The sequence below is a fragment of the Rhinolophus sinicus genome, linkage group LG02 (genome assembly GCF_036562045.2).
Source record: "Rhinolophus sinicus isolate RSC01 linkage group LG02, ASM3656204v1, whole genome shotgun sequence".
Lineage (NCBI taxonomy): Eukaryota > Metazoa > Chordata > Mammalia > Chiroptera > Rhinolophidae > Rhinolophus > Rhinolophus sinicus.
In genome coordinates, this window is record NC_133752.1 from 152367058 (window position 1) to 152383039 (window position 15982).

General features: G+C 41.0%; 2 long non-coding RNA genes across 2 annotated transcripts in view; one reads left to right on the forward strand and one right to left on the reverse strand.

Annotated features, from left to right (window-relative positions):
- LOC141570107 (uncharacterized) overlaps positions 1–15982 on the reverse strand; it is a 252531-nt gene that overhangs the window by 216105 nt on the left and 20444 nt on the right. The window lies entirely within an intron of this gene.
- LOC141570106 (uncharacterized) lies at positions 602–15165 on the forward strand. Its single transcript, XR_012494000.1, has 4 exons — positions 602–788; positions 2103–2248; positions 12291–12475; positions 13083–15165. It is a non-coding gene; the product is annotated as an uncharacterized LOC141570106 (long non-coding RNA).

Consider the following 15982-nt stretch of genomic DNA (forward strand, 5'->3'; position numbering starts at 1 on the left):
AGATTGGTGCTCAATTCATCCATAAAACTGTTCTGGACGTAGTGACTGTATCTTCATCACCAGCGCCCACCACCTGCCCAGCCTCCACCACGTCCACCTGTTGGCAGCTCTTAGGACTCCCACAGCAAATGAACTTTTAGCAGCACTCCATAGGATTAGCAGTAGAATATACACGTAGCCAAAAAATCTCATCAAAGGTTTTAGAGATAGGAATGGGTCTCCTTCCGGGTTAATGGTAGGCGTTCCATGGAAAGAGAATTTTGCCATAGATTTCCCAAAGATGAGGCTGCTCTTCCATTAACAGAGATCATGAATGCCCCCAAACTTTTGACACATTAAAGTCACTTACATTTAGGGACATGGGTGTTACCACAAAGTCCCAGCAAAGTGAGTCTCCTTCAGAGAACAGTGATGATGGCTAAAACCATGGTTTGCATTCCATTTTCACAGTGAGATAGTGCAAGAATGCCAAAAATTCCACAGAGCCTTCTCAAGTAACAATCTTGTCCTTGAGAGAGCCTTGGGAATTTGAGTTGTGGAATTTTCCACCCATTTATTTATTCTTTTAGTTTCCATCTTCTTTGCCTTCAAGTGTCAATTGGCCCCTTCAGTCACAGCTGTACAAATCACGGGAGTTTTTTATTGGCATAAGACATATACATTATTCATCTATTCAGTTTCATCTGAAGGAAATCCAATAAAGACACAGTTTTACTTTCCGATGAAATATTTAAAGCTACTTTTTCCCCCTGCGAGAAACTGGGCTGAGAACTCCATCTATGAGCTATGTAAGTACAAAACTTCTGGCCTCTCAGAGCATTCTGAATTTGATTTTATTAAAATATAGGGCTGCTTTTTTCCTGTTATGCTTCATAGTACTTATGTATAAATATGTAGCAAATTCATTGTTTTATTAGTTTGTGAAGCCTTGTATACCATAATGATACCAAGAACACTCTGTGCTTTTCCTAGCAAATATTGACTTAAAAGGATACTTTGTTTACATTTATGCTACATCCTTGATAGAAAGCATGGACATATTGTGGGATTTGTTTTTCTGTAACTGTAAGTACAGTGAAGCAGAAAATTCAAGTGGTGACTACACATCAAGTAACTACCTTTGCCTCTGGTTATTGATTGAACTAGAACCTAGGTGAAGGTCAACATGACCCTCACTAAGAAGGCCCTTCTGACGCTGGAGGAAATGACCTGCGCCAAACTCAACAGGCACACACCTTTCTGTGCTGCAGAAGCCAGTGCTGAGTCACAAAAGTCGCATATGAAAAGAAGGAAGCCAGCGGTGTTAGCATTGGTACTGGGGTGTAGATCAGCCTTGTACATTGGTCACAATGAAAGGTTAATTAGATGATATAAGAGACAGTTCACCACCCTGCTGTGTAAAAGGGTTGTGGGAGACACTTATAGAGTAGCAGAGAGAAACATCCACCTGTGTCCCCATCTTCAACCCAGCTCTCCAGGACCGAAGAATTAAATCCTTGAAGAGTAACTATCAACCACTAATGAAAACAGTGAGATGTGAGAGCCAAGCTCTCTGTCAGACATTGAATTATAAAAGAAACAGTCATGGTTTTATAAGCAAAACAGAACTTTCTCAACATGTCACAGCCATCTCATCAACCAATGGTCTCTCATCATGAGCGATCATGGTTATTTAGAGTCAGAAGCAAAATATGGAGAGATCTGTCTGCAGGCAAGTGGAGACAAGGCATAATGAAGGAAGAGCTAGGCATGCAAAGAACATGATGAAGTGGACATGCTTTAGTGCTTAGTTCATAAGGAAGAAAATGCATCACCTCCTGCATGGATTTAACCCCTTCTGGCTCGATTGTCGTATAAGCAATTATTTCTATTCCTTTCAGTGTCAATCCACTCTCGGTGGTTTGAACTTCTCTTTTGCCCCAATACTTGTGTTAATTTCAAAGTTTGGTAAAGACACCTCTTAAAACTCTTTCACATATAAAAAGGGGCAATTTTCAACACCTTTAATTGTTTTTTAAAACTCATTGATGCTGAGTCAAGGTAGTTATAATTCGTGACAATTCAGTTCTGAGTTGCACTGACGTGCACCATTGAACTCACAGGTAGCCGTCCCAAATGACAGGTGGAGAGCATTTCTGGACATCACACTTCAGGGGTGGGAAGAAGTTGGCCCTGCAGTAGCTGATGTTGAAATAGACCTTACATTCAAATGATACAGTGCACCCAGAGCACACTCCAAACGTGTCACGTAAGTGGGGAGGCTTATCTCTTCTGCAAAGACTTGTACACAAAGTATGACGTTTATTTGGCGATTTCACCTTCCTATTTCCCCATTTCAGGGTGCCCTTATGCTCATGTTCAACTTATTTGTCTGTTTAAACATGTTGGGAAAAGGGAAAGAACTGTAAGATTTTGGACTTTATGTTCCTGAGAGGAGGACTTTGTATTACCTTTGAGGAAAGAGTTCGCTAAAATGAATATTTTAAGAAGTAAAATGGTAGAGAGGAGCGAAGGAGTGGTTATTTCCTTTTCCTGTTTTGAAGCTAAAATGTTTTGAAGAGTTAGCCTACCTGGTGTTTATATATAAATAAAAATGGTAATGCTATATGACTTTTGTTTCTCACTAGAAATGAGGTAAGATAGAGGAGGAAAGGGTTGAATAGGGTATGATAGGATAGCCTGGGTCCACAGAACATGAGGTAGGATGTGCAAGGACGTGGCAGACCACTAGACGTGCAGAACTAGAGCAAACTCTCAAGATGACTGGTTCAACCCAATTGTTTTAGAACTGAGAAACTAAGGTTCAAGGAGGGAAGAATCTTTCCCCAAGACAAAGAATTGAATAGCTAAGGTTATTATATGAAAATAATAACTGCAAATTTCTAATAAGAAAAGCAAAAGTACAAATTTTACATATTGGCCATTTGCTAGCTGTGTTACCTGCAGCAAGTTACTTAACCTCTCTGTGCCTCAGTTTCATCATCTATAAAACTGAGATAATAATGGTGCCTACCACATAGGCTTGCTGGGAAAATCAAGTCAGTTATTACTTGTAAAGCACCTAGAAACAATAAGTATTTGATAAACATCAAATTATTGTTGTTATTATTGTTATTATTATTATCATTATCATTATTATTGCTGCTACCATTGATAACTCAGTCAGGCCTTCTCAAGTAAGTGAGGTTTTACTGATGAACCCAGCCTAATATGGATTGGTATGTCACAATGACATGGATGTCAACCCCTAAGGATATACTGGGGTGGAGCCTAGCTTCAGCTCAGAGCCAAAGTTGGGCGGTAGGAAGCGTCTCATCTCCATGACTAATAATCACTCATATTTAAAAACACTTAGGTAACAACATTCATGTAGCCTGAAAAATCCCTAAGGATGGAATTGAAAACCGCGACCTTTGTGGAGTCCCAGTTTTGATTTTCAGAAACCTTGACCAAGACATGTCCTCCTACTGATGGTTTCTGTATCTGGTGTTAATAACAGTTTTCATCTGAATTGTTGTAAAGGTTAAATGTATTTGAAAGCATTTTATGACCTATACATTTTACTAGAATTGTACATTCTTAAAAGCACAATGTATTTACAATTACAAAATGTTTCTCTCATTCTGAAATCACAGGGAAAAAAATCATTCTTACTTTCTTCCAAGGATTTACCACTGACCATGAAAATAGACCATGTAGTCAGAATAGTCATGAAAAATGTATCCAAAAGAAAGAACACTGAGCTGGGAAGCTCAGAGGGTTGGATTTTAGCCCCAGCTTTCCCATGGACACATCATAAAGCTCCAGGCAAGTCATTTAGTCTTCCTGGCACCCAGTTTCCTTTCCTGTAAAACACAGGGTGCATTAGATTATTTCTCACCCTCTAATTCTATAATTCTAAATGTCATGCATATGTTTGCATGAATCCACGAGTTACCAAAACCTGCTATGTTTCTGAAAATTATTTAATAAATAAAATATTTCATAAGCAATTCAAGAGATCTTGGAACTGCCTCTCAAAACATTGCATAATCATGTTCAGGCAAAGACTTCAAACCCAAGGAGAACGTCTTGGAGTTGGGCCTCTTTTCACCACCATTCACGATTCACAGAAGACAGGCTGTCAGTTCACGTGTTCACACTCTCTCTGCCCTAAAGGCTCAGAGCACTTGAATGTCTCTCATTAATTTTGGAGGGTACTTCATAAACAGAAAACGGCATTGCCTCTTTCAGAATGAAAATAAAGCCTAAGAGCAAGTTTTATTCCTGTAACATTTTCTGCATCTCAAAATGCTTCGATGACAGTTCTAACTTCGCTTTTGTTTTCCTTCTTCTTCTCATTTCTGATTTGATCAATGTAAAAACTTTGTGAAGTAGGCTGGGCCTAGGAATTATTGTGCCTATTTTACAGATGGATATCCTGGGGTAAAAGAAACAGAAAAATATGCTTCCACTTAGAGCTGATGGTCCTCACTCTTGGATCCCCTGACTCTCAAACAAAGCCTGACCTGGTAAAGGAGTCACCTATAGTCCATCTGCCAGCAGATCAGGCCCTCAGCACAATGTCGGGCTCAGCTCCCTTCAAGAACAAAAGCTTGCTCCCTTCCCCACCACTGCCCAGGTCTCTGTCTGGGACCCAGTACAGAACTGAAGTGGTGCTCTGAATGATTTAGCCCTTTTTAAGGACTTCGATGGAAAAATAAAATTGCCAGATACAAACAATGGACTTATTGATGACCGAATTAGACCCTGCTTCCCGTGCCTTGTGGTTCTTCCCCATAAATGTTTTTCCCGTAATTCAGTGACTGCTTTGGGAGAGTTGTCCAGAACTCTTTCATCAGGGTTATTTTTTCATCCTAAGATTCTGGCCATCTCTCTCAGTTTATTTTTAAAAAGTGGAATGGGTGGATCATGTCCTAGAGAGAAAGCTCCTACAAGGTCCTAAACATTTTCGAGCCAGGGGGATAATTAGGAGGATTTGAGAATTATACCCCTCTCCATTAATTGACTGAGGAGTGGACCAACTTCAAATCACAATAACAGGATTCTGAAAACAAAGTGTAATTTTATATAACTCACTTCCCGGCCACTGTGGTAGAAATAGGGCTGTGATATGTTTGAAGAGCCTGCCCTGGGCTTGTCTGGCAACTGGAATCCAGCAGAACCAGCGAGTTGGGAACAAAAGATCACACCGAGATTAGCGCCACAAGAAACATGCCTACGTTGCACAATATTCACGTTTCCACCTCCATAATGGCTTAATTTCATGTACTCCCCAAGCTGAGTGGCACAGACAGCTACTCATTGTGGGGCATATGGCTAATTGCTCCTTTTGTTGGTTCGGTAAGGCGAGCATTGTTGCTTTCCCTCCGGTTATGGAAGCAACATAAACACAGCTCCCAATCTTTGACTCATTTTTCACTTGTGATGGAGGATACAGGCAGTCACCTGCATCACTTCACCTAATTCAGCTCCACAAATATTGAGAAACCACTGCGGACAAGGCAGCATATTAGATGCTTCAAGTGAACTCCCTCTGAGTAAGACACAGCCCATTTCCCAAAAAGTTACATTGAGTGAGTGAATGCTGGGAAGAGATTTTGGGGGGCATTGGAGACAGGGAGAGATGGCAGGTCTTCAAATTACTGTTTAGAATCAAAGGGTTTCTAACAAAAGTGCACCTAATGATCAAACACACCACAGATCTAAGACGAGGAACCGTATCTCCCTGGAAATTTCCCTGCACCACACTGTGGTATTTAAAGAAAAAAAAAAAAGACGGAACAAATGGAAAGAGAGGTAATTTGAAGATTCCAAAAAGATATGGTTTGTAAATTGAGGGGATAAGAAATGGTTTCATGAAGAATGGTTTCATGAAATGGTTTCATGACACTTACTACCAGTGTCATTGGAAGTAAGTCCTAAAGATTGAGTGCATTTTTAATAAACAAGCAAAATAATAACAAAAACATATACAATGCGCACTTCTTCTAAGTGGCATTATTACATAGATCATCTTATTTTTGAAGACAAGAAGAGGAGCTCCCTCCAGGTAGGAAGCCCTCTGCAAGCACAGGCAGGGAATGGAAGCATCAGACATTTGCAGCAACTAGGAAATACTTTCTCATGTGCACAACACAACTTAAGTGAGCACCGACTAGGCTGTATCTGTGATCTATAGGTGAGACAAGGATTCTGGGGCACAGACATCTGTCTTCAGGTGTCATGCAGCCTGGAGAAGAGGCTGGAGACATAGGTAGCGCAGAAGTTATGTGTCAGATGGAAGTAGGAGATAAAGACGGGAGGCGATGCCAGAACCAGGTTAAACGGGTCTAAGACTAGGTTAATGTGTAGTACTTAACTCAGTGACAATAGAAGATTATTAAAGATTCGGGGCTGAGGATGTATGATCTAGGTTGAATACATGATGCACTTTAGAACAAATGAATAGGTTTCATTCAGCACAAGAAGAAATGAGGAATAAAAACTGGCTAAGAGACAAATGCAAAAGTCCCGGGCAAGAGGTAATAGGGTTCTAAAGATGGTAGCACTAAAAAGGATTCAAGACAATGAAGAGGGACTCAACTAAAATAGATACTGTAAAACACTGACTTATTTGAAAGGACAAGATGTCTGATATGGGCCATGCTGAGTGGGGATGCCAGCAGGATGGAGAGGGGAGGTGTTTAACCCACAGTTGGACATGCGGGTATTCAGGTGCTGGCAAGAAAAATCCGTGTTGGTGCTATCCACAAGGGGGTTGCTACTAAGACCATGGGACTGAACAAGACAGCAAGTGTAGCTATAGAAGGAGGAAGAAGAAAATACTCCTGGAGAATATTTACATGTGTAGGGTAGAAGTAGAGAGAGAAGCATGTGAAGAAGGCAGGAGAAAAGAGAAGAGAGTTGAGGCTGCACAGTGCAGTGCCAGGGAACCCAGAGAAGAAGCCGGGAGGTGTAGACTGGGATAAGATGAGCCGTTGGACCTAGTGCTTGGGAGGCCACTGGCTGCCTTTGAAAAAGAAACTTCAGTGAGGCCGAGACCAGAAAAGTCAGCACTTGAGAGTGAGGGGTGAGTGAGAGGACGGCAAGCAAGTAGGCTTTAGGGAGTGCGATGGAGGGATGTAGAATGAAGAGGTAAATGAAGAAGGAAGGATTGACAGGGCCGGGGAGAAAGGAATCAGATGTGCAGATAGAGGGGTTAATGTGGCAGGAAGGGCACATACTCCCCAGAGACCAGTTCCAAGGAAGAAAGCATGGGAGTGGGTGGTGAAAACACAAAGGCTCTCTCCCGACACCATCTGGCCCACGCCTATGGGCACAATTACCACTTCTCCTTGGGATGACTCACACATTTCTATCTCCTGTTCTAACCTCTTCCTGAGCTCCTCATCTATATATAAAACAATCTACTAAACAACTCCTCTTAGGTGTCAGAAAGGCACCTCAAACTCAACCTGCCCAAATCAAATTCAGTAGCTTTTCCTCCAAATAATGTCATCTCCCACTGTTCCCTCCTCAAGAAATGGTATCGGTATCATTAGCTATCAAATTGCCAAAGTCAGAAAGTTAGGGCTTCCCTCAGCATCTGTATTGCTCTCAAACCCCCACCACAACCACAGGGTTTTAATTCACCTGCCAAACTCTGCCTTTGCCTCTTCTAAGCTCTACAGTACAGCTAGAGTGACCGTTTCCGAATTCAAGTGTGACCATGTCCACTCCTGTTTAGAGCCCTCCAGTGTCTTCCTCTTGGGCAGGGCCGAAGTCTGACATGACCGTCCAGGCCTCATCTCACACTCTCCCTGCACCTGCAGCCCAAGTCACCCTGCCCTCCCATTACTTTCTCACATATTTCCTCAGCTCTTCCACCTTTGTGCTCTACCTGCCCCGTATCCTCTTCCCACAGTTCTCTTCTCCTGGTTAACTTCTAGTTCATGCAAGATGGGAGACAGTATAGCAGAATGGCTAGGACTCCAGGCTTTGGAATCAAAATGAGTTCCACTCCCCACTCCTAGGCTCACCAGCTGAAAGATGCTAAACAAATTACTTACTGTCTCCAAGCCTATGTTTCCTCACCTCTATGTTCACATGAGCCCATACCGCTCAGATAATTCATATAAGTCAGTCAAATATGGGCCTGGCACATAGTAACCACTTGGCAAATGCCAGCTATTTTGTATTATTCTTCTTTCCAACCTTGGGTCAAACATCACTCCCTGGAGAAACCTGCTGGACCAAGCTTCTGTCTAATCTCAGCCCCCTGCACTCTCCTTCCTTGCACCCATCACAGATTTAATTTTGCATTTACTATAAGATTTTTAGATCATGTCTGTGTTCTCCACTAGAGTAAAATTTTCTTGAGAGCAGGATTTTGCTCATCATATAGCCCACCCCCCAGCACAATGCCTGCCTGGAGTACACACTCCAGCGATGTTTGTCCAATGGCTGAATGAACAAACAAGGAAGCAGGGGCAGCCCAGCTGTGGTGAGAGTGTGTAAGGGTTAGTATATCCAGCTTGTCCTGTATGTAACAACCCAGCGTGCTGTCATTTAGCCATTTCATTTTCTCTTTAGTGAGGGCCACATTATCAGTGTGTCATCTCATCTATGGATACCAGTAAATTGTTATTAGGAATATTTATTCTTTAGAATCTAGATGAACCAGGATAAAATTCCTATGTATGCAAGGACATTTGGTAATCCGTGGTTGAGCGGATGAAGATGATGATGGTATGATGATAATCTTATAATTCATAAGTCTTATGAATGTTAGCACTTTAACATTGGACTAGCAAGTGGAAAGTACAGAACAGAAGCTCTTGAAGGTCAACTCAGGTGTCAGATGAAAAGCAGAGCCCACCTTCATTTTCCACGTCATAGACACACACACAGATGTCTAACTGGACCCCTCCCTGAAATGTGACCTTCCACAGTCTTTTGCCCATGAACTGTGACGTGCTCGTGAGGCAGGCCACGTGATTCCACATCCTCCAGCCTACCACGTCACCTTCCCTCCAGCTCTCTTCCAAGGAGGACCGCTGACTAGGCTCACATTTTATTCTAGGGAATGTTTTTCTGAATCATTCTCTTGGTGTCTGCTAATGGGAAAATACTAAATCCATGGGAAATCCTATACAATCCTGGACTAACACGAGGAAAAGCAGATGAAAGATCCCTGTAACTCCCTGTGGATCACCTTTGCCACATGCAGCAAACTATTTGATGAGCATCTGCCTTTGCTTCTAATAACAAACTGTTCTTTCTCCGGGTGAATCAGCTTGGGAGCTTCAGAAGGACTGAGTGAACAACAGCTTCTGTACTGTCACTAGAATTTATACCACTACCAATGGCCTTTTTTTTATTGAGTGCCTAGGAGGGATAGCAAACCACAAAGCCCTCGGTGCCTTCCCTTTGCTGGTTATTAAATGGAGCAGTAGTTTCAGTGCCTTGAGGGTAAAATCTAAAAGCTTTGTACTCTTCATAGAACAAGAAAGGAAAATTGAAGACGTTTTAGCGCTCACAGATTGTGGTATGTCCCTTGGTCTCCAATGACTGTTTATCTTAGGATCTCTACTTGGCCCCTGGCAGCCTGTTGCCTTAGTTGAAACAGTAAAACTTCGATTAACCATAATATGGTAATGTTGAGAATAGCAATGAAAACCTTTTGCTTCCAGAACTTCGTGAACTTTTTTTGGAGAAATCTATTATTGCCTAGCAATTCTATTATAAAAGCACATTAGGGTTTCAAAATGCAAAGTGACTAGTGGGGAAAAGGGCTTATGTAACATTAGAAGCAAAAACCTGATTGTAAAATTATGTCTATGCTGATTATCACTATATGAAAATTAGATAACATATTGACAGTAACTGGAAGGAAACGTTAAAACAGCTGGTTTTTAGAATGGCAAGGTTAGAGATATGTTTTCTTTTTGTCTTGCTTGATTTCTGTTATTGTTGTTATGGTCTTACTTGTACAATACCAGATTGTCAGCAAAACATATATATTATACTTAAAATATTGTGGAAAATCATAATTCACTTGCAGTACAGACATTAAAAATTATATTTCACCTTAAAAGTGAATATGGAGCTTTATCCTTACCTTTAAAAAGTATTCCTTTGTAGACAAAGTGAAACAGAGAACAACTTCTAGCATAGTTCTTAAAAGTGACAGAAATGAATTTCACTTCTCTCCTTTGGCTTCACAACAGTCTCAAAAATTTTATTTTCTTCAATGAGAAATGATAAAACAAACTACTTTTTATTAAATTTTTTTCCCTGATTATTTAGTAGACCAGAAAACCATTCTGGAAAAACTACCACACATTTAAGGAATCCTTAGTAGGCCCAGGTCAGAAAATGCTCGAGCATATATTTGCTTCATGACTATAAATGCTTAAAGAATGTTGGCTGGGTGCTGACAGCCAGATCTGAATCACTGAATTACATGTCTACAAATTCAACTCGGAAAATAACCACATAGTTCCCCCGTTTCTTAGCCTTCTGTTTATTCAGTGCTTCACCCACAGGGACCTTTTGCCTGTAAACAGCACAATACAGGATTCGGAAAAATCTCATACTAAGTGGACATTTCCTTCTGTCCAGAAATTTCCATTTACTTTTTAATTAAATGATTCCTGTGCATAATAATTGGCTGCCTTTTCCCTCTGGAGCTCCATTAAGAGGTTAAGAGCGTCTGTGGCTAGTTTGGACATTATCTACTTTAGAACTCAGGCCTTTCCTTGGGTCTCTTTCATTCAATTAAATCCAACAAAAACGCATCGAGCTGAGTGACTTCCCAGAGCTGCTGGGTCAACAAGCTCTACCAGGAGGCTATGGAAACACCTTATTGGCAATGAATGCTGTGTCTCACCCATTGGTTAGTTAGCACAGTTCATGATGGACTTCTAATCAGTTCAATCAGGAATCAGTCAGACTGTGTGTTCCTAAACTTCCTCCTCACGTGGTAAGAGTTACCAGCTGCAAAAATAAATAAGTATAACACTACAATAATAAGCAATCAGCTGAGCAACAAACAAACTACTCAATACTGGTAAATTGATTGCCAGACTAAAGATAATGAACTTGATTCTGGAAGTAATGGGGAAAAATGGAATCATTTTTTAGGAGAACACAGATAATGTAACCTGGGTTTAAGATGAGAAGTAAACCTAGAGGTGAGATGAAAATAAACTGGAGAGGGTAGAGAGGTTGGCTGGAACCAGGGAACTAATAGGAAGCTATTGAAACAGTTGAATTGGCCCAAAGCAAGACACAGATGATACACATGGAAATTGAATAGGTAATAGAGTCAAAATAGATAAAAGGATACAACAAATTTGATGCAGGTTAATGAGGAAAAGCACAGTGTAAAGACAGAGTTAAGAACACATGAAAGTTTCTACCCTAGATTATTGAGTTGGAGGTGATGCCATTAATATAACTGAAGAAGCAAGAGGAAAAAGATTTGGGAGAAGTGACAGTGAGTTGGTTTTAGATAAAAGAGTTAAAAGTGTCTGGGGGACATCCATGGGGAACACCTCAGCAGTCCATTAAGATATGCCAGGGCTAGAAAAAAGTATTTAATAGTACAGACTTTGAAATGAAACCTTGGCTCTGCCACGTAGGTTGAGAGGCCTTGGTAAGATATTTAAACTTCTGAGCCTCTAGTTTCTTTATCTTAAAGCGGAAGACAGTAATTACATTATAGGATTGCTGTGAATATTAAATACGAATCATGTACGGAAAGCACTTAGTGTCCTAAACATAGTAACTCCAAAAAATTATCTGTGCTTGGACCACTGTGACAATCTCTTCCTGTTCTCCCTGTTTCATCCTTTGCCTCTCTCAGTTCACCTCTGCATGGCAATCCGAGAGATCTTGTTATAATAAAGATGAGATTCCCATCATTCCTCTCTTTAAAAATCTCTAAGGACTCAGCATTACTATTTCTAAAACATTCCCATCTTGTTCTAGCCTCAGGGACTTTGCACGTGCTGTTCCCTCTTCCTGGAGTGCTCTTCTCCAAGTTTCTCAAGGTTGGCTCTTTGTCATTCTTCTACTTTTAGCTTACATGATACCATCTCACTGAATCCTCTTGATGATTCTTTCTTCATCCACCCCAGCCCCTCTCTATATACTGTTACTTTGTTTTTATTTTGTCCATAGAAAAATAGTGTTTGAAATGAAAAACTCATGTATATAATTACATTTTATGTCTGTTCTCGCTCTTCAATTAGACTGTCAGATTCTTGACAGCATGTCTGTCTTATTCCCCACTCTATCTCCAGTGCCTGGCACATAGCAGAATCTCCATAAATAATTGGTGGATGAAGGAATGAAGGAATGTATAAACATGGAAATATATGGATCCTTAAATATAAAGCATGCATTTCTTTCCCAGAAAGATGAAACGGTCTAACTCAGAAACACAATGCTATGACGATGAGTTACTCTAACTGGATGTCTCACTGAGGTAAGCCAATTAACCTCCCTGGCCCCTATTGTCCTTCTCATTATAAAAGAGCCAACAATTGCCACTATCCTGCTGAAGACGGATGTAGTAAAGAATAAGCAAGATGTAATCTGGCCAGTTCCTGGAGCTTTACAGTAGGAAGACACTCTACTTAACTGTTCAACCCACCACAAAGATGACAGGCACGGGCCAAAACAGCATAATCAAATTCCCCAAAGTCGCATCCAATCACTGGCCTCTAAATCCCCAAAGGGCTCTGAAACAATAGTCAATTTCCACCGAGCTGCAGTGATGATGTAAACCCCAGGATCACAATTCAGTGTGGTAGTTCCAGAAATACTACGAAAAACAAGGCCACTCCCCAAATGGGTTTGTGATCACAACAAGAATGCAAATGCCTTTTGCCAGGGTGTGGTCAGCACCTCAGGTCCCAGGCTCCTGGCTTCCCTGTCTCTCTGGACGCCACCAATCAATGCCCCTTCCATACACAGGAGCCCCCTGCTAGAGCATTCGGGCAGCATCCCCAGGAGGCTTAGTCTCAGAAAACCTTTTTGAGATCTGTACTAACCAAACTGAGGAAATAGCTTAGTCTTGAGCTTCATTTCAGGCCCAGCAAATGGAAGCTGACTTTCTAAGTGCGGGACGCTGACTCCGCTCAGGACGACTGTGACGTTAGCAGCATCCCTCTCCAGGTACACACTCATCTCTATTAGCACGAGGAAATGGGGACACTCAGCGTACCTGGTGTAGGCATTAAAATGGATTTTTTATTTAGGTGACACAGGATTTTTTCTTGACTTTGTCACTTCTTGGTTGTGTAACTTCGGGCAAATTATTCTGAACTCTCAGGGGCTTCCGTTTTTAATTTGTAAAATGAGGATAATAATGCCTACCTTAGTGGGTTGTGATAAAGGAGATAGAGTAAGATGCTAAACACATTCAGCGAGTGCTAGCTATTAACATTAATCAATAGTTAAAAAGTAATTGTCAATAACATCTGAATCCAAGTTATTTCTTTTTCAATCGTCCAGCAAATATTTATTGAGCATCTACTTGAGGCTCAGCATTGTGCTAGGTGCTAGAGCTGCAGCAATGAACTTGGTAGACTGATCCCTGTCCTCGTGCAGTCCACAGCTTTTCAATAGGTAATTATGGTGTGGTGTAATAAATACTACAATGGGGAGAGTTCCAAGGGCACTGAGAACACTGGAAGGGACATCAAACAGGGGCCGGGGAGTCACGGAAGTCTTCTTGGAGGATGTGGTGCTTACGCTATAGCTGAAGGATGCCTGTCATCCAAAGGTTGGGGAGAATGGAACAAAGAAAATGTTATGCAGAAGAAACACTATTCACAGATGCTCAAAGAATAGAGAGCAAAGCATTTTCAAGTTGCTGAAAACAGGCTTCAGCAAGGCCCATAGGCTTGGAGGAAGGGTCCTTGTAAGTCCTTGTTAAAGAGTTTGTGCTTTAATCTGAAAGCCATCAGGAACACAGTAGGATTTTAAGCCAAAAAGTGGCCTGGTTGTATTCGTGTTTTAGAATGATCACTCTGGCTGCCATGTGAAGAATATATTAAGCAAAGAAACCATTATGAGCCTGTGAATTAAGAAAATATCCCATAAGGATGTGAAGAAGTAGACATATTCTAGAATTATTTAGAAGGGACAATGACAGAACTTGGCAACTGATAGAAAGGCAGAGTGAGGGAGAGGGAGGGGAGGGGAGGAAGATGAATGCCAGCTTAAATGGCAGCGCCATTCACTGAGATAGGGAGCACAGAGGAGGGACAGTTTTAAATGTTCAGTATAGAACAAGCTGAGTTTGAAATGCTTGTGGAACTTTTGGGTGGAAATAGTCACGACAGGTTGATTAATCAGGCCTGAATCCGTATCATCACAGCAGCTTCCTCAGTACTTACTGACTGCCATTACGATCCCGCCACACACAACTTCTCTTCCCCAAATACACCAAGTTCATTTGTGCCTCTAGGCCTTTGCACCTGTTGTTCTCTCTACCAGGGAGCCTCTTCCCTCAGACGGCCAAATGTGTGGCCCCTTGTAATTCAGATGTCAACTCACACATTATCTCCACAGAGGGGTATTCCCTGGCCACCTAACCAACACTCTTCCCAGCGTCACTCTTAATTACCTTACATAGCACATGCACTGCCCTTCTCACTATAAGAAATTGTCTTTTTCTTTTCTTCATTAACTTTTTTCTTATTTGTCCACCACACTCTAGAACAGTGTTCTCAAATGCCATAGCCAGTTAACTATATGTGGCTTTGTAAATTTAGATAAATTAAAATTAAATAAGATTTAAAAACCCAGTTCCTCTGTGGCACTAACCACATTTCAAGAGCTGAAGCGCCATGGGTGGCCATCATATTGGGCAGCACAGCTATAGAACATTTCCATCACTGCAGAAAATTCTAATGGACGGCTCAGCTCTAAAACGAAAGTTCCACGCCACAGACACTTTTTTATATCCCCAGAGCCTAGCAAAATGTTTTCCAACCATAGGCCACGTTTCATTTGTGGATTGGGAAATTTAGTACATTCTGACCAGTATAAGTTTTAGTGAAATAGAAAAGAAAATAACAAAGCATATCCTATTATACATGTGGAGAATAAGAATTTCTTAAGGAAAATGTATTCATAGGCATGTAATCCTAGCTAGCATTATCAATTGCATTTCTTGTATGTCACAGTCAAAATAAAATTGTACACAGTACTCGTAATATTGTTTGGGCTCAAAAAAAATTTTAATAAATAAGTGAAATATTTTACAGAGTTTATCTAATTTAATTTACTCCCAACGACACCCCTGTGAGGTGGGAATTATTATGCTTATTTTAAAGATGAGAAAACTAAGGTTATGAGAGTTAAGCGATTTGTCCAGATGACAAAACTTAAAAGGGATGGAATTAAGAGTCAAGTCGAGGTCTGGCTGATTCAGGCTATTATATTCTTTTTTTTTTTTTTAAGCTACTATGATCTTAACCTTGGATGGGTTGTTCTTAAAGAGTTGGTTGTGTTATTGTGGCTGGCCCACATAACGTGATAAGAGATGAGGAGTTTGGAGAGAACTGTGAGAAAATCTGGCATTGGGATATGGGCATAGGAGGAAAAGTCTCGAAAACAGAGAAGAACCGCCATAGTGGAGCCTCAAGAAGGAAAGGGAACACGTCAGGAGAAGGAAGGAAGTAGTCGATGCTATAAAGCAGTCCAAACTTCAAGGAAAATAAAGGCTAGAAATTTCAATAAATTTAGCATTGAGGAGGTTGTTAAAATCTTTGGCAAGAGTAGTTTCAGTGAAGTGATAGGCTCAGAACCTACCCCTGAAGGCGGAATGGGAAATCGGAGGTGAATGTTAACAGCCTCCAAAAACTTCAGCTGTGAATGGGAGGCAATGGTGCAACCAAAGCAGAGTTTCTGCTTATTTATTTATTTTCAAAATATAATAGGACATTCTGAGCACAATTATACATTGATGCAAATGGAGGGA